We start from the raw sequence: 24505 nt of genomic DNA, 5'->3' as shown, positions 1-24505 counted from the left end.
TTTACAAGACCCAAAAGAAGTATCTCAAGTCCTTTTATATAATTTATACCCATATTTAAATGGATATAATATATATATACCATGTAATTTATATTCACATAAGATTCTGATATCTGAAAACTATAAACTTAAAGACCTGTGTTTTATGAGAAAGAAAAAATTGTTATTACAAGTTTAATAAATAAAATTATTCTTATCATGCATTTATATAAGTAAAAATATCATGAGCATGTACCTCAATATAAACATTTTTAATTTATAAATTATAGACACACTAATTTGTATTTTAAATATAAGGAAAGCTTGATTTCTTTCTTATGTTTTAGGATGAAAAATAAGTTTCAATAGATGTTCTTTTTTCACCCCAGTTTCCTGCTATGCAAGAAAAGAATAAGAAAAAAATAGATGCAATGTTCTTTAACCACTTAAAATTCTATTAAATTCATTATACAGTAAATTTTCTTTGACTTGTCAAATTACAGATATCCATGGGCTGATTTGGTTTCAGGTCAGTATGGCTACTTCATGGAATTGACCTTCAAAGACTTGTGAATATAGGGTATGCCACTGTGTGTGCATGTATGTGCTGGTACTTTATTCTTTTTTAAAATCTTGTTTTTTTCCTGATTTTAACCCTGAAATTTGAGAATTTTGTGAGGTGATCTTTTGAGTACCTGACCATCAGTAGTATTTCTGAATACTCCAAATATAATAGAGGAAGTTCCAAAATGGACCTTGGAAATGTTGTGAGGTAGAAGTTAATTTCAATTTCTTAGATTTTGGCATCAATCCTCTCTTCCTCAATTATGTTTCTCATTTGAATCTTGTTGTCATTGGGTCTTTCAGTCAGTTTTTTATTAGTTAAAGTATTTAGGGAATAGAATTTACCTTCTTGGTTACCTGCACTTAAAATTACTGTCATTTTTTACATATATCCCAACATGCAAAGACAGAAAGGACAGATAAGGAGTGACCATGGTGTAGAAGATGCATTACAAACTGAAAAACAAAGGCCTTTTAAAGACATACTAATGTTCTATAACCAAACTAGTCAACTTCTTTTACTGTAAAATCTATCATTTTTGTTTTAAGAATAAAGAAATGGAAATTAGAAAAGAGAAACTTGGTTCTATCTCCTTTCTTTATATTCTAATTTTTTTTTTCTGAAGTTGCTATTTTCTAAAAGCTAAGCTGGACCTTTCTTGCATTAGACTCAAAACTAATCACAGCCTTGCACTTCAGATTTCTCTGAAAAATTTTTGTTACCTAAACATATTATTCAAGTACTGCAAATTTTCAAACTGTACTGTAAATAAAAATCACTGGTGTATTATTATAAAATACAGACTTTTTAAACCTTACCTCTAGGAATATTTATTCACTGGGTATGATGTGAGGCTCAGAAATTGGCATTTATTTTTATTCTTTTTAAAAACTTCCTTGTGATTTTAATATTGGGGTTCCATGAGCTACACTTTGAAAACATGCTCTAGTCCATTGTAGCTCATCTAATGGCCAGCAAGCTCTAGTGAAAAACCCAAGTAGCCATGTTTTATGTTTCAATTTATAATTCAAATTACACTTTGTCTTAAACTAATTTGTATGAGATCAAGCCTATTTTTTTCTGTGACTCTGAGAACCAATGCCTATTTCTTTTTTTAAGTTTATTTATTAATTTTGATAGAGAGAGAGAGAAAGAGAGAGTGCATGTGCATATGCTCATGTGTGGGGGAGGGGCAGAGAGAAATGGAGAGAGAGAATCCCAAGTAGGCTCTGCACTATCAGCACAGAGCCCAACTCAGGGCTCAATCTCACCAACCGAGAGATCAGGACCTGAGCCAAAATCAAGACTGACTGAGCCACCCAGGCACCCCACCAATGCCTACTTCTAAACTTTTCAGGGTTCCTCAGCGTATTCTTCTGTTTGTCTGATGGTTTGATTAATTTTTCCTGTAAAGAGTTTTGTGAGGAGTGTGAGGGATCTCCCTCACCTTTCCAGCTCTACCAGGGGCCTGCACAGTCCATCATCTCTCCTCCTCTTTCCTGCATCTCCTGGTGCTGGAGGCATATGATCTTGCTCTTCCAAGCGACACATGGTCAGAATGTGGCACATGAAAATCACAAATAAGTAGCTAAAAAAATATTAGACATCTCTACGGTTTTTTTTTTAATTTTTTAATGTTTTTTATTTATTTTTGAGAGACAGAGAGGGGCAGCTCGAGCAGGGGAGGGTCAAAGAAAAAGGGAAACACAGAATCCAAAGCAGGCTCCAGGTTCTCAGCACAGAGCCCAACGTGGGGCTCGAACCCACGAATGGTAAGATCATGATCTGAGCTGAAGTTGGCCGCTTAACCAACTGAGCCACCCAGTCGCCCCATAGACATCTCTACTGTTATTAGCTCAATGTTCAGAAATCAGAAGGTAAGATATTGTATCCAGAGTTGTATTTCCATTTTCATTTTTAGGTTCTAAGAGCTAAATGGATACTTCGGCAAAAGCAGGTTCATAGATTCATTAATATTTGTAGTTTCTTGACTCTTATTGGAAACTCTAACCTCCATTTTGATTTCCAATTTTTAAATAAAAATGAATTTTTTATTTAGATGCACTGGGATATATTGTTTCAGCTGGCTAACATCTGGCTGCTTTCTCAGCACATGCTGAAGCTGGCGTTTCTAGTATTGGGTGGCTTGTTCCAGGAACATGAAGTGCTCATTATTTACCATTGTTATTTTCTCTGACTCTTGAGAAAAGTCAATACTACAAAAGCGCAAACTTAAAGGAAAACATGAATTAAAGCTGATAGAGTTCAAAATGTTGATATTCTGATTGCTGTCTCCTGGGTTCATCCTAAAATGATTTTTTTCATTTTTAGAAGAGCATAAAAAAAGACCAAGTTAGATTAATTTTATTTCTTTTTATGTAAACTATAGCCAGTCATTCATGATTCTAAATTTTCCATTTATACAAACCTCTTGGAATCACAGAATGCATCACTCGATCTTGAAGAGACCTTAAAGGGAATGGAGTTAAGCCTCACACCCAGTTCAGAAACATTCCCTGCTAAATCTTTGGCAAAGGTCACTCGTGTTCTGTCTGCTTAGTGGGCACTATTCACAGCCTGCTCTCTATGGTTGACCATCAGCCTTTCCATTGGTTTACTTCAAAGGTAGGTTATTAAACATAATTAATAAATTGAAAAGAGGATGCAATTCATTAATTCACTGCCCACTTGATGCAAAAGAGATTTAGTACACGTTATGATGGAAGTAGTGTATGGCTTTGCAGTCAGTCAGATCCCAGTTTGATTTCCTAACTCTTTTGCAAACTTGGGTCATGATATTAAGCTAGTTAGTTAAATTTCTAGGACTAATTTTCTTCATCTGTTACTGGGAACTTTAATAATGGCACCTATGTCCTTGAGTTGTGGTGAGGTCTGAGTGTGTGTTGGGAAATTAGTAAATAATTCATGTTAATCACGATTACGAGTTATTAGTTTTTAATCACCCATTGTATCAGGGAAAAATTATCAGACATTAACAGTATACAAGAATGGTCACAAGATTCAGTTGCTTATTTGGGGGGGTTCCTATTAAAATTCCTTTTGTTTAGGCAAAGGAAGTCTAAGAGTCTGGTCCAATTTTTCTAAGAAAGTAGATTTGAAAGAATGAGGATGAGTGAGGGTGTGGCTTATAGGACAGCCAGAGGTTTTGAGGAGAAACCTGCTATAACAATTTGATGCAAGAGAGGAAAACCATTGACAAGAAGCTAGTTAATTCCCCTGTCCTCTAATTCATTAACTTTCTGAATTTTGTAAAAACATTCAGCAGTTACTCATTATGGTGAGGGAAAGGAAATGGCAGAATAATGGAGAACATGAGAATATTAAAATGTATTGTTTTATATAAAGAACAAAACAGCAATTTATTCATCCAACAAATATTTGTGGAGCTCCTATTCTCTTGTAGTTTCTGGAGATGATTCAGAAAACAAAGACAAAAAAATGAAAGAAAAAGTTTTTCGAGGTACCTGGGTGGCTCAGTCGGTTAAGTGCCTGGCTTCCAGCTTCAGCTCAGGTCATGCTCTCACGGTTGTGCGTTCAAGCCCCGCATTAGGCTCTGTGCCGACAGCTCAGAGCCTGGAGCCTGCTTCAGATTCTGTGTCTCCCTCTCTCTTTCTAACCTCCCCTGCTCGCACTGTCTTGCTCTGTCTCTCAAAAATAAAAACATTTAAAAAAATTTAAAAATGAAAGTTTTTTCATAAAGTTTGCATCCTAGACAGTAGGGTGCAGAAACAGTAAACATACAAATACATCATAAATAGGCAGTAAGTCAATGTTGGGGGTAAAAAGTTATAGAGAATAAGATAGAGTCTTTTTTGGTAAGGCAAGCAGAAAACTGAGCACTCCAGGAGCAAGCTCTGAGTGCTTTTTAGTTAGAAGAAAGAGTAACTACCCACATCCTGGGGTAGAGTTATGCCAGTGGGGCTGAAGGGAGCAAGATCCTGGGGCATGAAGGGAATGAGTTCAAAGAGGCAGCCTAGAGTACCTGAGAAGGGAGAGGAAAAATGAGAGCGGTGCCTGGGTGGCTCAATCGGTTAAGTGTAGGACTCTACTTTGGCTCAGGTCATGATCTCATGGTTCAGGGGATTGAGTCCCATGTTTGACTCTGCACTGACAATGCAGAACCTGTTTGGGATTCTCTCTCTTTCTTCTCTCTCTCTTTGCCCCTCATTGGTGTGCTCTCTCCCTCTCTCTCAAAATAAATAAACTTAAAAAATAGGGGAAAATGAGAATAGCAACAGAAGTTGAAGTCAGGAATGATGCTTTGTACATGATGAAGGTAACATTTAAATAAGCAGGGTGAACTAAAATCTATGAGGCTTCTCTAAGGAACTCTTATGTAATAGTTTCCAGGCATTAGAAGATAAGGGTCAGCCACTGGGCTGTCATCAGTGGGGATGAAGATAAAGTAATGGATCTGAAACTCTTCAGAAAGAGAATGAAAGGCTTGGTTAATCAGACCAAGTGGATGAAGGAGAGGGTTGACCCAAAGACCGTGTTAGAGTCTTGAGTCTTGTTGATTGAAAGAACTTTGTGGTGGTAGTATTGATGGAGAAGAAAGCTAGTTGGAAACCAGAAGACAATGGGCAACAGTGTCCAATATGTCCCAGGTGAGCTGGTAGCAGAATATCTCAGTGGAAATTTTCAATTAGAGGTTAGATCATGAGTCTATCTTTATTTTTAAAAATGTTTATTCATTTATTTTGAGAGAGAGTGTGTGACCGAGATAGGGGCAGAGAGAGAGATAGAGATAGAGAGAGAGAGAGAGAGAGAGAGAATCCCAAACAGGCTCCATGCTGTCAGCACAGAGCTTGATTCAGGGCTCCATCCCACCAACTGTGAGATCAGGACCTAAAGCTCAAATCAAGAGTCAGGCATACAACTGACCAAGCCACCCAGGTGCCTCTAATTTAAAGAGTCTGGCAATGAATGGAAGAGAGAAAGAGCACATAATTTAGGCAAGGCAGTCAGATTAAACAAATACATTTCTCAGTTTGGGATGGAATCAATACAGGATCTTGAAAAGGGTGTAAAGAAAAGGGCTACTGGAGATGGATATATTCAGTGAAATGTCATTTGCCAGTTTGGGAAGAATAAAATCTAGGATTCTGTGCTGTGAATGGGTGGATTATAAATAAGGATTTTACATAAGATTAATTCTGCTTATAGGATCTGGGATTTCTAGATGTGCTCATCCAACTGAATAGTTGACAAATAGTAACCCAAGACCACAAATTCTTTTGAGCTTAATTTCAGAACACAGGGAAGTTAGAATGAAGTTGGTTGATAATTAGCCAGATTCCGACCAATAGTCAGAGGACAAATAATTTTATAAAACCAAACCAAACCAGACACGAGGTTGGTGAGGTTGGGGTGATATGGCGATGATGAAGGAGTTTGCAGTGACGCACGCAGGCTCTCTGAGTTTCTGAGATCCAAAGTCATTTACTTCTTTACTCAGCAAATATTTGTTAAATACCTATTAGGTATGGCCACTGTGCTGGTCCTGAGGATGGTGGAAAAGATCAGATGAAACTTCAGTCTAAAGCAGAAATCAGACATGAAAGAAATAGTAATATAATTAATACTAACTATATTAGCATTGTGATAAATATTATAAAGTACAGCATAAATCAGGGCAGACCCCACTTCAGATCCTCTGTACCACCCCCTTCCCACACCTCCCCAGCTCACGTTCTCTCTTTCTGTCAAAAATAAAAAAAGATAACATTAAAAAAATATGTAGAGCATAAAAGGGTAACCATTATGTTCAGTTTCATAACCGTTTGCACAGTGTGAGAGTGACCTCAAGTACATTGTGTGCTATATTAAGGTAACCGTATTATTTATCATTCAACCAATTTCATGGTGTTAATAGTTATGCTGAGGCAATGAGTACCAGAAAGAGCTAATGGTCACTGTCTTTAAAGGAGCAGCAGAGAGAGGATTAGAAGTAGAAAAGTGATGAGAAGGAGAATGATAGATTTGTCTGGCAAGTAAAAGTGTTTTCCCGTGATGGATCAAGGGGTAAAGGAAAGAGTTATTTAGAGAAGTCTAATGGGGTGTAATTAAAACTAATACCATGAAGCTAAACAAAGGAAAAAGGGAGCTAAGTATCAAGGAAAAATTCTTAAAAAATTTTTTTTCTTAACTTTTATTTATTTTTGAGAGAGAGACACACAGAGCATGAGCAGGGGACAGTCAGAGAGAGAGGGAGACACAGAATCAGAAGCAGGCTCCAGGCTCAGAGCAAAAGGTCAGCACAGAGCCTGATGCAAGGGCTCGAACCACGAACTGTGATATCATGACCTGAGCTGAAGTTGGCCGCTTAACTGACTGAGCCACCCAGGCGCCCCATCAAGGAAATATTTCTAACAGCCAAGAATGATTATAAAAGATATTCCTAGGGAAAGGTAGCCAACATGAGCTGAAATATTGAAAATTAAAATGGGCAATACGTATGATACATATGCTGTAAGAAATATGCCTTCACTATGAAAAGATAATAAAACTGAGAGATCTTTTTCTTTTTTAAGATTCATTTACTTTGGAGAGAGAGAGAGTGCAAGTAGGGAAGGGGAAGAGAGAGAAGGGGACAGAAGATCCAAAGAAGACTCTGTGTGACAGCACTGACTCTGATGCAGGCTCAACCTCGCAAGTTGAGCCAGGAGATCATGACCTGAGCTGAGGTCAGATACTCAACCCATTGAGCCACCCAGCCAACCCCTGAGAGATCTTTTCTACCTCTACATCAAAATATTCTTTAAAAGTTCCTTTTTTTTTAGAGGGTTAAGAGTGCTTCTTAGTGATTGTGGTCACTAACTCAAGGCACTGAAAATCCTGAGACCAAATCTGCTCTGATCATCTCCTACTTTTCATCTGTTCACTTTGTTTCTGCCCCAAAAAACCAGGGTCTATGGCTGAAATTCCCAAGAATTCTTTCTGAAAATATTAACTTACAAAAGACATAAATTAAATGAAAGTGTCTTCATCGGGCGCCAGAGAAAGACCAATCTGAGATATCCTATCTCTAATTGTATACTTTAAAAAGAAGGGAAACTGGTTTTGTCTGGGATAGGAAGGGCAGCAAGGCAGAATTCTAGTTCTATAAATATTATATAAACCTTTTAATTTGGAAGGAATCAAAATGCATTTGGCCTAAACTATTTGGATACTTGTCTCAGTTACTCTGTTAGTATAAACCTGGCAGGAATTGGCAGGGAAACTAAGCGGTGCTCGCGGCTCAGTGTGAGGTGTTGGTTCTCTCCACGTTGGGGGGCAGGGAGCAGAGGATGCTGAAGGCAGAAGCACTGACATACAATGAAGCATCTGATCCTTAACGATCCCCTGGTATTTGTTGTTTGAGATGTCAGCTGGATTTCAGTTGAGATAATTACATTTTGCTTGTCGAAAGCCCCCAGCCATTTCAAGCGGAATCTTCGTTCCCCATCAGAAATTGCTCAGCGTGCGATGCTGAGCTTATTAAACAACTGCTGTGGTCATCCACAGGTAGCGTTTGTTTCAGTGGTCGGTCAGCGAAGCGATGTCTCGACACGCCCATGCCCGCCATATTCAGCCCAGGCTTGAATTCTCTCCAGGCAAGTTTCTAATCTAAGAGCTTCAGTAAAGAAAATAAGTCAGTCTTTAAGAGAGAGAGATGAGTTTAGAAAGGAAAAAAGACACGTTGGGTTTGGCGTATCTGTTGTAGCAGGCTGAATTTCTAGATAGCTACTTAGTACCCATTCCAGTGGAGGAATTTGGTCTGGGCTGTGTCTGCTTACTCCTTTTTGTAAGAAACTTGGGATCAATTTGTTTTGGTAGAAAATGTGAACGATGGGAAGGTCTCAGGCGATTCATTGACCTTCATTCCAAGGATCTGGGAGAAATTGGATGATAAATGGTCAGTGGATCCTCAGACACATTTTCTTTATTTTACATTCACTGAAAATATTCTCAGCTGAACACTTTAATTAAATTAGATGAAAATAAGGTTTAGAATCCAGATGTAAGCCACCCAAGGAAAATACTGAACTAAAGGCTAATACCTCATCTCAGAACTTTTATTGTTCTTTTAAACAGATTTAATCATGATTTTTTTTCGCTGTGGGTTTAATTCTACCTAAGAAAATTTCTAATAAAAATGGGACTCCTGGGTGGCTCAGTTGGTAAAACATCCATCGGCCCAGGTCATGATCTCTTGGTTCATGAGTTAGAGCTCGGCATCCAGCTCTGGGCTGACAGCTCGAAGCCTGGAGCCTGTTTCAGATTCTGTGTCTCCCTCTCTCTCTGCCCCTCCCCTGCCCTCTCTCCTGCTTATGCTCGGTCACTGTCTCTCAAAAATGAATAAATGTTAAAAAATAAAAAATATAGTAGAAAAATAAAATTTCTAATAAAAAAATAAAAGTCACTTTTGTATTCTTTAATCTAGGGTAAATAGAATGAGTTCTTTTGGGAGGATATATTATGATCAGTGCAATATAAATATTATTCAAAAATATGTGAAAATGTCAACTTTTTATAAATTAAAGTTACAGACAGGATATTGTGAATGTCTAAAAAGCAGAATATTAAATTTTTGTAATTTTACCTATTTAAAAAGACACCATAAAGGATATACATTTGGAGAAGAGGGAGAAAAATCTGATAAAGTTTTGAGCTTCTTTCTGCATGGGTTCACCTAGATGCACTATTCTTTAATGATTTTAATAGTAATTCTACAGAGCATATTGAAAGAGAAAGCCTTTATTCATTGGGACTTTGTTGGTGTGGTCCTTTTTTTAATTGGAATGAGAACAATATTGGCAATTACAGTAATTCTTATAATGATATATTATTGGTGAATTCAAAGTAATTATAAAATGCTATCACTGTTGAAATGGTCAGTAAATAAATCATTGTTTACACTGGAGAAATAGTGCTTTGTTTTGTTTTCCTGCCAAAGGAAGGAGAAAGAGCAGAGTTTCTTTGTTTTGGGATTTTCTGCAATTTTATTTTAATTAAAAAAATTTCTTTAATGTTTATTCACTTTTTAGAGAGAGAGAGAAAGAGAGAGAGAGAGAGAGACAGAGACAGAGACAGAGACAGAGCACGAGTAGGGGAGGGGCAGAGAGAGAGGGAGACTCAGAAACCAAAGCAGGCTCCAGGCTCTGAGTGGTCAACACAGAGCCCCATGCAGGGCTTGAACTTATGAACTGTGAGATCATGAACTGAGCCGAAGCCAGACACTTAACTGACTGAACCACCCAGGCCCCCTTTATTTTAATTTTTTAAAGAGAGGGGGAATGCAAGTGTTCACTTATATGCTAAGAAATATACTCCAATATAAAGTTAGAGAGAGAGAGAGAGAGAGAGAGAGAGAGAGAGAGAGAGAACATGCTTCACTTATTTTGCTCATTGAAGGAAAAACTAAAAAAATAGCAGCAGCAACATGTTGTCTTATCAGCTTTCCTTCATCCTCAGCACCAATCTCCATTTCTGTGCTTTCCAGACAGCTTCGGAAGAAAATCTAAGGTTAAAATTTCCAATTTTCTCTTGAGATGGCAAAGTTCTTTTGTGAAAAATTGAAGTTTAACTATCTGAGGAAGGAATCCTACCAATAACATGTTAGTCTCTTGAAATAAATTCTCGTGTTGACACTTGTCAGTTATCCACTGTGTCAGTTATCTGGAATAATGTTTTCATCATAGGGTGATAGCTTTTCTGTAATAATGTCATTACAGTTAAATATATTTTTTTTAATGCTTATTTTTGGAGAGAGTGAGAGAGACGGACAGAGCATGAGCAGGCGGGGGGCAGAGAGAGCGGGAGACACAGAGTCTGAAGCAGGCTCCAGGCTCCGAACTCTCAGCACAGAGTCTGATGTGGAGTTTGAACTCACGAACCTCGAGATCATGACCTGAACCGAAGACAGACACTTAACTAACTTAGCCACCCAGGAGTCCCACATTTCTAGACTTTTATCATCCCAATTTTGTTTACGTGATTATACATTTACCTCCTTTCTGTTCTAGAAAACCTTTCACATTGTTACTATGGACACTGAAAATAAAACAAATAAAATGACAAACAACAAAATGCAGATGTCAAGAAGATGCTACTGAGTAAATTCCTTCTTAAGATTTTTTTCCTGCTTCAAGAGGGCCAGGAGTTGTGCTGTGCATTTTCCAGTAGGTAATATAAGGATAAAAATAATCATTTGTTTAGAAGAAGCTCAATTATTCTCGATGCTAAGACTGGCAGTGACATCTCCCATGAGGCTTTCTAAAAAAGAAATGCAATTTAATGAGCAATATCCTTCCAGTATCCTTATCCGGTATGGGAGGGTATAGATGTGGGCTGCCTCTACTTACCTAGAGTTGAATCCAACCTCTGTACTTAGCTGTGGCTCGCTATGTGCCTCCAGGAAACTTACTTAACTTCCACATTTAGCATTTGTAAAGTGTGTCTACCTCATTGGTTGAGGTGAGGGATAAATAAGACAATCTACATAAAATGCCCAGCACAACAACTGGCGCATGGAAAGTGCTAGATACCTTTTAGCTCTTCTTAATCTGTGGTTATGTGGGAAATGCAAAGACACTTCAATGGTAGCTCAGATAACTGGGGTTACAAAGGTCATTGGATGTAAGAATAAGTAATGCGAAGCAGTGCTGTCTTGAACGCATCATTTTAAACACATACACACACAATTTTGATTTTTATCAGTTCCTTGGCTCCTTTCTGTGTCGTAATTTTAGCCTGAGTATCTGGCTTATGTTGAGGCAAGTTTAACATTTTGTTTTACAAACTCCCAGGTTGGCTATGAGAATGAGAATTTGCAAAATAGCTGGCTGGCTCTGTCAAGTGCTGAGAAGGGATGCAAGGAGTTCCCAAAGTCAGCAAAGATGTGGATCAGGAGATAATTCGGACCAGCTAAGTAGACAATAAATGAATCCTTTTATTGTTTTTTTTCCCCTTTCTACAAATCATTTCCTCATTTTAAGTAAAGAAGGAAATAGAAGGCTGAGAACTTTGGCTGGAAATGGCTTTTTCAAAGCATTTCTCACAAGTGAGAAGAGGAACTGAGGGTTGCCAGCTTCTGTAGGAAGAGCTGTGTAGCCACTACCACACAGAGATGAAAGAGCCACATTTTCCTAAGTATTCTTCTGTGATTGGAGTTACAAAGAGTGATGAATTTAAAAGGTCAGCAGTTGATGCTTGTTTTTAGTGTTGTTCTGGCTGGGAAACGGCATGTTCAGAGACTGGAACTCTGACAAGTCAATTCTAAAGTCTTCCAGTGCAAAAAATCAGAGCAAAAATGTCAAATGGATGAAAAAGGTGACGGATCCGTTAAGTTTACTGAACAATCAGTTTGGTATATCAAAACCTGCTAATCCAGTAGACAATCTGTTAAATAGATTTCGTTTTAACTTCCGAAACAGTATAATGCGAGTGACCTTAATTTTCTTTCTTTTCTCAGAGCATGAGTGAAATAACATAAAAACTGTTACGTGTATTTTTCTTCCCCTTATATTGTTCATGTCAGGTGTATTACTCGCTATGCTGCATGTTATTTACTTTAGCACATCCCTGGATCTTTTTAGTACAGTTTTAAGAGCTTTTTATTCTCAGAAGATCCTACTCCTTGTTTTCTTTTTTTCTCATCTGAAGAAGAGAACATGACACAATGAAGATACTACTATACAATCAGCTAATAGTATGATATTGCTCAAGTAATATATCTTCAATTGTTTCATATTTTCTCTTCTGGACAAACTTAGTGATGCTGCTTTTTAAACTTTTATTTCTTAATCAGTAGAAACATTTCTGGAAGTTAAAAAAAAGTCCTCATCAACCCAATATGCAAATTGGAGGAAAGCTGAATCCTCTTATTGAAACGAGAGGTCTTCCTGTTCTGCCAGCCTCTCCTTCCTCCTGCCTTTTGGTGCATTCCCGAGGGTGTCTGCAATGAACCTCTAGGGTGATGTTTCTCAAAGCATGGTCCGTGGAACACAGGTGGCCCCTGATGGTCTATGGGTGATACATAGGGATTTAGGTGATTTAGGATGAGAACATAAAATATTTGCTCACATACATGTCATAAATTTGAAATAAAACAATGATGATGATTTTTGTAACAGAAATGTCTGTATGTTCTGAATAATCAGTATATTTTCAAAGATGGTATATGTTCCACAGGCTCTGAATTAGTCAATTTGTTTAAATAACTTATATTCACATCATTTCTATATTATTCTTTTTTTATTAATAATCCTAGTTTTTTTTTGTTGTTGTTGAGACTATAGTGCTGAGTATATACTGAATTTCTAAAAAGGGTCAACAATTAAAATATACTTTTCTGAACTATTAAATTAATGACAAAATAATCATACAACTGCTGCAATTAAAAGTATTTATAATCATTAAGAATGAAGAAAACTATAGTTTCATTATGGAATGTGAGTCTTTTGCTACTGGGCAAAGTGAAATTAAAATAATGATGATTTATAAAAATAACCAAAGAGTGAAGCTAACTAGGAGACATGGTCATGAGTTTTAGAAAATCAGACTTTAGGGGTGCCTGGGTGGCTCAGTTGGTTGAGCGTCCGACTTTGCCTAAGGTCATGATCTCCCAGTTTGTGGGTTTGAGCCCCATGTTGGGCTCTGTGCTGACAGCTCAGAGCCTGAAGCCTGCTTTGGATTCTGCATCTCCTTCTATCTCTGCCCCCCCCCCCCGAAAATGAATAAATGTTTTAAAAAATTTAAAAAAAGAAAATCAGACTTTATTAGATCAATGCACCAGTTGACCCTGGTCTCTACTGTGTTGTCTGTTATAGAACTTTTTCTTTTTCAAAATTATTTATTTATTTACTTATTTATTTCTTTATTTCTTTATTTATGGGAAGAGAGAGCATGAGTGAGGAAGGAACAGACAGAGGGAGAGACAGAATCTCAAACAGTTTCCTCACTATTGGTGTAGAGCTTGATGTGGGGCTTGAACTCATGAACCATTGAATCACGACCTAAGGGGAGATCTAGAATCAGACACATAACCATCTGAGCCACCCAGGTGCCCCTGTTATAGAACTTTTTCAAATAGTTGAAGAAACTCACAGTTTTATATAATTTTCAAAGCTATTCAGTGAAATCTCTGACAAGTGAATTATTTCCATAAAAAGAAAAAATAAAAAAAATAAATGTATCATCAGCAATATGAAGATTAGGCTAAAAGCAGATTCAAAATTTTAGTTCATGTGTTAAAAACATGTATAAGATATTTTTTAGCTGAAAAGTTTGTGAAATCTTTCTCAGGCTTGGAGAGAAATCATAATAAACATTTCCCAGTACTATTTTATCATAAAATGTCAGTGGCATACTCTGAAAGAGAAATTAATATGTCTGTAAGAGAAGGCATTTGCTTTAAATCATATACTATAATTAATATGCAAATTATGAATCAGTTTTGAGTAAAGCATGCTCTGGAGATAGTTGGTTCTACACCACCACAGTAAAGTAAATAGCACAGTAAAGTGAGTCAAATAAATTTTTTTGTTTCCAGTACATACAAAAGTTATTTTGAAAATATACTATAGTATGTTAAGTGTGCAATAGCATTATGTCTAACAAAATGTGCATACCTTAATTAAAAATAGTTTACTGATAAAAAATGCTTACATCATCTGAGCTTTCATAGAGTTGTGATTCTTGTGCTGGTAGAGGGGTTGATGTTGATGGCTGGTGACACATCAGGGTGGTGGCTGCTGAAGGTTGGGGTGACTGTGGCAATTTCTTCAAATAAGATAGTAATGTAGAGTTTTGCATTGATTGAGTCTCCCTTTCTCTGTAGCATTGATAGCATTTTACCTACAGCAGAACTTTTTTCCAAATTGGAGTCAGTCCTTTCAGACCCTGCTGCTGCTTTATCAACTATATAATATTCTGAATGCTTTGATGTCATTTCAACAATCATCACAGCATTTTATCAGGAGTAGGTTTCCTCTTGAGAAACTATTTTCTTTGCTCAGCCATGAGAGGCAACTTCTCATCTATTAAAGTTTGGTCATGAGATCCCAGCAATCCAGTCCCATCTTAAGGTTCCATTTCTAAGTCTAGTTCCCTTACTATTCCCACCACATCTACAGTTACTTCCTCTGCTGATGTCTTGAATCCCTCAACGTCATCCATGAGGATTGGAATCAGCTTCTTCCAAAGTCCTGTTTATGTTCATATTTTGATCTCTTTCATAAATCACAAGTATTCTAAATGACATCTGGGATGGGTGAATCCTTTCCAGAAAATTTTCTATGGACTTGGCCCAGGTCCATTAGAGGAATTACTATCTATGGCAGCTATAGAGCTTTACAAAATGTATTTCCTAAAAAAATAAAGACTTAAATTTAAGAGTCTCTTATGGTTTGCCTCCCTCCCTCTTTGTTTATAACTATTTTTCTCCTCCCCCTCCCCCATAGTCTTCTGTTAAGTTTTTCAAGATTCACACATGAGCGAAAACATACCTGTCCTTTTATAACTGACTTATTCCACTCAGCATAATACCTTTCAGTTCCATCCACATTGCTGCAAATGGCATGATTTCATTGTTTTTCACTGCCATGTAGTATTCCATTATGGATATAAACCACATCTTCTTTATCCATTCATCAGTTGATGGACATTTAGGCTCTTTCCATGATTTGGCTATTATTGAAAGTGCTGCTATAACAAACTGAAGGTGAATGGGGGGTGGGGGAGAGGGCAAAATTGGTAATGGGCATTGAGGAGGGCACTTGTTGGGATGAGTGCTGAGTGTTCTATTAAGTGATGAACCACAAGAATCTACCCCAAAAACTAAGAGCACCTTTACACACTGTATGTTAGCCATTTTGACAATAAATTATATTAAAAAAAAAGACTTGAAAGTCGAAATGATTCTTATCCATGGACTGGATGGATGTTGTGTTAACATTAATCTCACTATCCATCTTCATCAGAGCTCTTGGGTAGCCAGATGTAGTGTCAATGAGCTGTTATATTTTGAAAAGAATCTTTTTTCCTAAGCAGTTGATCTCAACGGTGGGCTTAAAATATTCAGTAATTATGTTGTAAACAGATGTACTATTATCCAGGTTTTGCTGTTCCATTTACAGAGCACAGGTGGAATTGATTCATCATAGTTCTTTAAGGCCCTAGGATTTTCAGAATGGCAAATGAGCATTGTCTCCAACTAAAAGTCACCAGCTGCATTAGCTTCTAAGAAAAGTCAGCCTGTCCTTTGAAGCTTTGAAATCACACATTGACTTCTCCTTTCTAGTGTAACACAGCAACTTCTTCCTAAAGAAGGTTGTTTGTGTGCATTGAAAATCTGTTGTTTAGTGTAGCCACCTTATCAATTATCTGAGCTAGATTTTTTGGATAACTTGCGGCAGCTTCTATATCAGCACTTGCTACTTCACCTTGAACTTTGATGTTATGGAGATAGCTTCTCTCCTGAAACCTCAGGAACCAACTTCTGCTGGCTTCCAACTTTTCTTCTGTAGCTTCCTCACCTCTCAGCCTTCCTAGAATTGAAGAGAGTTAGGACCTTACTCTGGATCAGGCTATGGCTTGAGGAAATGTGATTGCTTTGCTTTGATCTTCTATCCAGACCACTGAAACTTTGTATCAGCAATGAGAATGTTTCATTTTCTTATCATTTGTGTGTTTACTGGAATAGAAGTTTTAATATCCTTCAAGAACTTTTCCTTTACATTCAAAACTTGGCTAACTGGTGCAAGAGGCCTAGCTTTCAGCCTATCTTGGCTTTTGACATGCTTTCCTCCCTAAGCTGAATCATTTTTCCTTGAACACTTAGAAGCCATGGTGAAGTTATTAATTGGCCTAATATCAACACTCTGTTGGGTCTCATGGAATAGGGAGGCCCAAGGAGAAAGAGAGAGATGGGGGAGAAGCTGGTCAGTGAATCAGTCAGAACACACACAAATTTATTAAATTTGCCATCTTATATGGGCACAGTTTGTGGAGCCCCAAAACAATTAAAATAGTAACATCAAAGTTCATTGATCACAGATCACTTTAACTAATATAATAATAATGAAAAAGTTTGAAATGTTGTGAAAAATACCAAAATGTGACACAGAGACATGAAGTGAGCATACATTGTTGGAAAAATGGCACTGACAGACTTACTGATGCAGGGTTAACACAAATCTTAGATTTGTTAAAAAAAAAAAAAGCAGAATCTGTGAAGTACAATAAAGTGAAGCACAATAAAATGCAGTAGGCCGGTATCTATGTAGCATGTATATGAAGGAGAAAATTTGATAATTTTTTTTCATTAAAACATCTTTGTGATGGTAAATTTTATGGGTCAGCTTGATTGGGTCAAAAGGTGCCCAGGTATACAGGGCACCATTATTGGAAGTATGTGTATGAGAGTGTTTTTGAACATTAACATTTAAGTTGGCAGACTAAATAAGGTAGATTTCCTTCCCAATGTGGGTTAACCACAACCCATCAGTCAAAGACCTGAATAGCACAAAAAGGCTGACCCCTCCCTGAGCAAGAGCGAATTCTTTCTGCCTGACTACCTTTGAACTGGCATATCAGCTTTTTCCAGGCTTTGGACTCAAACTGAAACATCAACTCTTCCTGAATATGAAGCCCACCAGCCTTCAGACCAGAACTGTATCACTGGTTTTCCTTGGTCTCCTGCTCAGAGACTCACCCTATAGGTCTTAAGGCTTGTGCCAGATTCCATAACTGTGAAAGCCAATTCCTTATAATCTCTTTCTGTCCCTTTCTAAGATATATATATATATATATATACACACACATATACATACCATATTTCATATATGTATTATATATTATTAGCTCTATATATTATATATTACATATTATTAGCTCTATATTATTAATACTATATATTATTAGCTCTATTTCTATTAAGAACTCCAACTAATACACTTTTTGGTACCAAAAATGATTCTAGAGAAACAGAACTTTAAGGATGGGTTTTCTGAATTGGTTCTGGGGTTTCTGGGATTGGCTCTCTAATGTGGTTAGATTTGAAAATGCCAGTGACTCTACTTTTAGTAGTAAAGAGATCGCAAACAGTCTATGGCATGATCTGGCAACAGAGATATGCAAAATATTACCATTTGATACTGTAAGCAGACACTTATAAGAAGCAAGTATCTGGGTGACTATGTGTAACTATTATTGGATATTTTTATCAAACAAATGAATATAATGAGGTTGGCTAATGTCTCTGGTCAAAATAGTGAAAGACAAGGATGAGCTCAGAGATACAAATTCCCAGCTTAGTTGTATAAGTGACCTTAAAGTTTCTGTGTATTCCTCAAAGGAGACCCTTATCTCACAGAGCCTCAGGGAGAGACTGATGAATCCAACCCAGAATCTCACCTGGCAATTGGCTGAATTACAACCCAAGTTCACCCCCCCAGTTTTGCAGTGTTTACTTGTAAAGTGAGAGCACTGATGGAAAAAGAGTGGGATCCTAAAAATTGGATAGGAACATGTGGGAAGACTCTGGTGAAACTGGGGTCATTGAACCTCTAAAATTTGATAAGCCTTCTTTGCTAATTGAAGAGGCCTCTCTACCCTGACTAAGGAGATTAGCTCTGCATCACCTGAAAAAACTACAGTGGCTTTCCCTGAAGTAGTTGCCATGCAAGGCATTGCTGATTCTCCTCAGGACCACCTCCACCAACCATCTTTGCTTCTAGACACATAATTAGATTCAAGTCTCAGGAAGAACCCTAAAGATGAGGTACAAAGTGTGACTCACACAGAGGTGTGCCATACTTTAAGGTAACTGAGCTTTCTAATTTCTAAGGACAAATCTGCAGAACATTTGTGGGAATGGATATTAAGGGTCTGGGGTAATGGTCAAACAACTGTTAAGTTGGATCAGGCTGAATTTATTGACACTTATCAGATGTCTGATAAGCAGACATTCTGCATGTAACATTGTAGCTCCGGGAGTAAATAGGTGTCAGTTTGTTGCTGAAACATGGACTAAAAGGTGGACCACAGTGAGTGAGTTAGAAATGCCTGACCTGCCTTTGTTTAATATAGAGGAAGAAATTTAAATTCTAGGGAATTAAGAGCCATTCACCCCCTCTGGGAGGGTTCAGAAGTCATACCTTTCACCACTTCTCTGTGTAATAAATTTGTGAGGGGAGTCCCAGCATCCTTGAAGAGCTCTGTGGCCATTCTTCTCTGTAAAACAGATCTTATGGTGGGAATGGAGGACACTGAACTGAGAAACCTAAATGCACAGTAATGGGTCCCTATGTCGTAGGGGTCAAGTGGCAGCATTTAATTGCCAAAGGCAAGATAGTTGTGGTTAGTGTAATGGAGAGAAGGATGAAAAGAGCAATCAGAATAATCTGATTCACACAGATCTAAGGACCTAGTTGGTCATGGTGTTCCTAGAAGTGAAATAGATAGAATGCTTTCTAAATAATTACCTGATATTTATGAGCAGAAAAATTCTAGTTTAAGTTAACAAAGGTTTAATCTGACTCATAAAAGCAGAGTATGGTCTCTCAACAAATTGCCAGACTTGAGCCAGACCCAAAGCCCCTTGAATGGAGAGAAGACCAGATCTCCTTGAGGAAGGACCTTAGAACAGTGCCAAAAATTTATACTGTTAATTTTTCTCCAGCCTTCTCCAAAGGAGCTTACAGCCTTTTTCCAGGGTAACTGTGTATTGAGGAAAAGGAAACAACAAGACCTTTCAGGAACCTCTAGATACGGATTCTGATTTGATTCCAAGAGACAAAACATCACTGTGGTCTAGTAGTAGAGGCTTATGGAGGTCAGATGATGAATGGAATTTTAACTTCTGTCCATCCCACAGTGGGTCTAGCGGGTCCCCAAACTCATCTTGTGATTATTTCTACTGTTCCATAATGCATCACTAGAATAGACATACTTAGCTGACATAATCTCCACATTTGTTTTCTGACCTGTGGAGTAAAGGCTGTCCTGGTGGGACAGACCAAGTGGAATCCATTAGAACTGTCTCTATCAAGGAAAATAGTAAATAAAAAGCAACACTGCCCCCATGGAGGGATTACAGAGATTTGTGCTATAATTGAGGACTTGAAAGACACAGTAGTGGTGATTCCTACCACATCTACTTTCAACTTGCCTATTTGACCTGTGCAGAAGACAGATGAATCTTGGGGAATGACAATGGATTTTCATAAGCTTAACCAGGTGGTGACACCAATTGCAGCTGCCATACCAGATGTGGTTTCATTGCTTGAGCAAATTAACACATCTCCTGGTACTGGATATGCGGCTCTTAATCTGGCAAATGCTTTTTCTCCATCCCTGTCCATGAGGTCCACCAGCAGCAATTTGCTTTCAGTTGTCAAGGTCAACACTACCTCTTCACTGTCCTATCATAAGGGTGTATCATTCTCTAGCCCTACATTATAATTTAGCTCACAAGGATTTTGATAGCCTTTCTTTTCCACAAGGTGTTATATTGGTCCATTACACTGATGACATCATGCTGCTTGGACCTAGTGAGCAAGAAGTTAACAACTACTCTAGTCTTAATGGTAAGATATTTGCATGTCAGAGTGTGGAATATAAATCCCACAAAAATGCAGGAACCTTTTACCTTAGTGAAATTTCTAGGGGTCCAGTGGAGTGAGGCATGTTGGGATATCCCTTTTTTGTTTGTTTGTTCTTGTTTTAGAGAGAGAGAGTGTGTGCACATGTGTGTGAGTGGAGGAGGGGCAGAGAGCAAGGGAGAGTGGATCTCAAGAAGACTCCATGCCCAGTGCAGAGCCCAACACGGGGCTTGATCTGGCAACTGTGAGAAGATGACTTGAGCCGAATTCAAGAGTCAGATACTTAACTGATTGAGCAACCCAGGTGATGTGAAATATATCCCTTTTAAGATGAAGAAAAAATTGTTGCTTTTGGTCTACAGCAAGAAAAGATTCAATGTCTAGTGAACTCTTTCGGTTTCATAAGTAATATAGTGCTCATTTGGGTCTGTTACTCTGGCTCATTCACTTGGTGGTCTAAAAAGCTGCTAGTTTTGAGTGAAGCCCAGAATAAGAGAGAGTTCTGCAACAGATCCAGGCTATTGTACAAGCTGCTTTGCCATCTGATAGAGATGCTGTTTGGAGCCCCTGTAGGTGAATTGCATTATGGGTCCTTAGGATTTTGGAGCAAAGCCCTATCATCTTTCACAGCTAATTACTCTCCTTTGGAGAAACAGCTCTTAGACTGCTCTTAGGACTTGGTAGAGATTGAATGCTTTACTGTCGGCCACCAATTTATCATGGGATCTGCCCATCATGAACTGTGGGTTATGATCGACCAAACCATAAAGTTGATACACAGCAGTACTTCATCATCTAATAGGAGTGACATATACATGATTAAGATTTATCAGGCCTTGAAGGCACAACTAAGTTACATGAAGAAGTGGCCCAAATGTTCATGATCCCCACTCCAACTACACTACCTTCTCTCTTCTAAGTTTTCACATATGGCCTCATGGGGGTTTCCCTGTGATCAGCTGAACAGGAAGAGGGGACTCAGGCCTAGTTTACAGATAATTCAGCATGATATGCAGGCACCACATGAAAGTGGACAGTTACAGCACTACTGTCCCTTTCCTTTCTGAGACATTCTTGAAGGACAGCAGTGAAGTGAAATCATCCTATTGGGCAGAACTCCATACAGTGCATCTGGCTGCCCACCTTACTTGAAAGGAGAAATGGTTAGACAGTGGCAATGCATGAGATGTTGCCAATGGTTCAGTTGGATGGTCAGAGACTTGGAAGGAACAGGATTAGAAAATTAGTGACGGGGAAACCTGGTGAAGAGATATGGGGATAGACTTCTGAGAATGGACTTACAGAATGCTTTATTTACTGCCATGGTTTTTCACACTGTATTGCCTTTGATCAAAGAACTCACTTCACAGAAAATGTAATGGTTCTATGCTCACAAAATTCACTGGTCTTACTGTATTTCCCACCACCCTCAAAGAAGCTGACTTGACAGAAGGTTGGAATGGCCATTGGGGACTCAGTTGCAGTGCCAGCTTGATGGCAATACCTTATAAGGCTGGGGCAAAGTGTTCCACAAGGCTGCATGCTCTCTGAATCATTGTCCAATATATGATGCTCTTTCTCAATATCCAGGTTTCATGGGTCCAGGAATCAATGGGTGGAAATGGCAGCGGCATCATTTATCATTACTGCTGGAGATTCACAGCAAAAGTTTTGCTTCCTGTTCACACGACCTTATTATGCTCTGCTGGCCTACAGGTCTGAGTTCCAGAGGTAGGAATGCTTCCACCAGGAGACACATGGTTTCATTGAACTGAAAGTTAAGACTGAAGCCTGGATATTTTGGGCTCTTCAGGCCTCTGAATCAATAGTCACTGTGCTGGTTGGAGTGACTGATCCTGACCACCTTGAAGAAATTGGTGTACTGCTCCACAATAGGGGTAAGGGAGAGTTTGAATACATTTCTTGATGTTACTATGCCCTGTGGTTAAGGTCAGTGAAAAACTACAACACATTGCAGGCAGGACTACCAATGACCCAGACCCTTTAAGAATGAAAGTCCGAGTTACTCCATGAGGTAAAGAACCCTGACCAGCTGAGATGCTTGATTAAGACAAAAGGAGTACAGAATAAATAATAACAGTTAGGACCATATGATCAGTTACAGAAATGAAAACTATAATTATCATGAATATTTTCTCCTTATTTTGTATGTATACATATTACATATTGCAAGGAATATATTTCTGTGCATACACACAAAAAATAATTCATAACAAAACATCTTTGTTTTCTTTTACCCTCTTACCATGTAACATAAGATGCATTGATATGATATAATATTTGAGCATTGTTAACTTATATCATGGTATTAATTTACAAGATGAGTAAACATCAATCAAAGACTTTACCTCTTCTTTTGCAGGAGTTTATGCAGGATAGTTGTATCATGTTAGATAGGATTATGACCTATTATTGTATATATTTGGAGATTAAGCATAGTTTAATCTCCAAATAATTTTGGAGATGCGTCTGAGGCCAAGTTGACAAGGGGTGCACTTGTGGTTAATTTTCTGTGTCAATTTGACTTGCCTGGAGTGCCTAGCTATTTGGTCAAATGTTATTCTGGGTGTTTCTGTGAGACTGTTTTGGATAAGATTAACAAGTAAATTAGTGGTCTGAGTAAAGCAGAGTGCCTTTCCTAATGTGATTGGGTTTCATCCAATCATTTGAAAGCCTGAATAGAACAGAAGTTTCCCAAGACTGACACTCCCTAGAGGAAGAGAGGCTTCTTCCCGCCCGAGTGCCTTTGAACTGGAACTCTGGCTTTCTTCCTGCCTTCAGTCATGAACTGAAATATCGGGCTTTTCCTGGGTCTCCAGCCTGCCAAGTCACCCAGCTTCAGACTCCATATTCATGTATATATACATCCTATTGTCCCTGTTCCTCTGGAGATGCATAATATACTCTTGTATACTCTTGCTACACAAAAACATTTTTTCCCCCCAATCAGTAGTTATTTTATGAGCTGCTTCCTAAATACCAGCATTTTTCAATGGTGGGTCTCTTGACTCCTTCATTATCATCTTAACACCGCAACACAGAAACTTTAATTTACTTAAAAGATAACTCAGATCATGGCACTTTTGCTCAAAACCTTCCAGTGGCTCTCATTTCATGCAGAAAGCCAAAGTCTTCTTGTTACCTAGACGATCCTACAGAATCTCCTTCTCACACTGGCCTCTTTCTTCTCTTGCCACATCTCTTCCTACCTTCCCTTCTTGGCCTTGCTCCAGACACACAGACTTTCCTGTTATTCCTTGAAATGGCCGGGCTTGCTTCCACCTCAGAAACTTTGTTCTTGTTCTCTCTGCTGAAAGTGATCGCCCCAAGTCTGCATGGCTTCCTCCCCATGTTTTTCAGTTTTTTACTCAAATGTCTTCTGCTTGGTAAAGTCTTCCTTGGTATCCTATCTAAAATTATAAAACTAGCCACCCCAAAACCCTTATGTCCCTTCCTTTGTTTTCCTCTTTATTGTTGATCATATCTGATGGTCAATTCACTTTAATTTATTGGGTTTAGGGTCTATCTCCTTACATGAATGTAAGCTTCAAGGTTTTGTGTCTCTTCCACCAAAATAAGGCCTACAACTTTGAAGATAAATCTTTGTTAAGGAAGTTAAAAAATACTTTCAAATTTTAGAGAAGTTTTGTAATCTGTATTTTACTTTTATGTGGTAAATTCTGGAAGTTTGGGTCTCAAAGCCAGGTGACTGCTTTCTTGATTCTTTTGGTCAGTGAGTGTCATGAACTGTACTTGGGGATATATTTTACATCAGTTTACACATATTCTACACAGAGAGATACTCACTTTTCAAGAAAGGGGAATCAAATATGCTTCACATATCCTTCAGTGGAATATCATTTAATACACATTTTAGTTTAACTATCTGATCTCTTTAAATTCTGACCTCTCTGAAAGTAGAGTAATTAATATGAAACATCAGAAATTAAGTTAGATCTCTTGTACCTAATAGTGTTCTGTATTAAACAAAGGTTAAGTACAGCTTATTAGGCTACTAGAAAGGACCAGAAGGCTGCAGTAAAAGTTTAGTTTCCAAATGTGGTCAACTTATTTCTCATTTACATTTCAACAGCTACATGTGTCATTACAATCTTCCATACAAGGTCAAGCCAAAAATAATGTTATTCCCAGATAATGAAGTTTTTCTCTACTTGGGAAGTAATAGAAAAAATATCACAAAGGTGCTACTTAAATCTCTGAGAATAACATTAAAAAAACCAGGAAACCCATACTTGCTATATTATGCTACAATTAACTAATTTGTACAGTAGTAACAGATGAAGAAATATTAGTCTTCAAACTAAATCAAAAT

At 38.0% G+C, this 24505-nt stretch overlaps 1 pseudogene; it reads left to right on the top strand.

The window, feature by feature from the left end:
• The first annotated feature begins 11791 nt into the window (after positions 1-11791).
• LOC115300989 lies at positions 11792-21303 on the top strand (annotated as a pseudogene).
• The last annotated feature ends 3202 nt before the right edge of the window (positions 21304-24505 follow it).

The sequence above is a fragment of the Suricata suricatta genome, chromosome 1 (assembly GCF_006229205.1).
Source record: "Suricata suricatta isolate VVHF042 chromosome 1, meerkat_22Aug2017_6uvM2_HiC, whole genome shotgun sequence".
Lineage (NCBI taxonomy): Eukaryota > Metazoa > Chordata > Mammalia > Carnivora > Herpestidae > Suricata > Suricata suricatta.
Note: the sequence above shows the minus strand (reverse complement) of the source record. Positions and strands in the feature narration are given on the sequence as shown.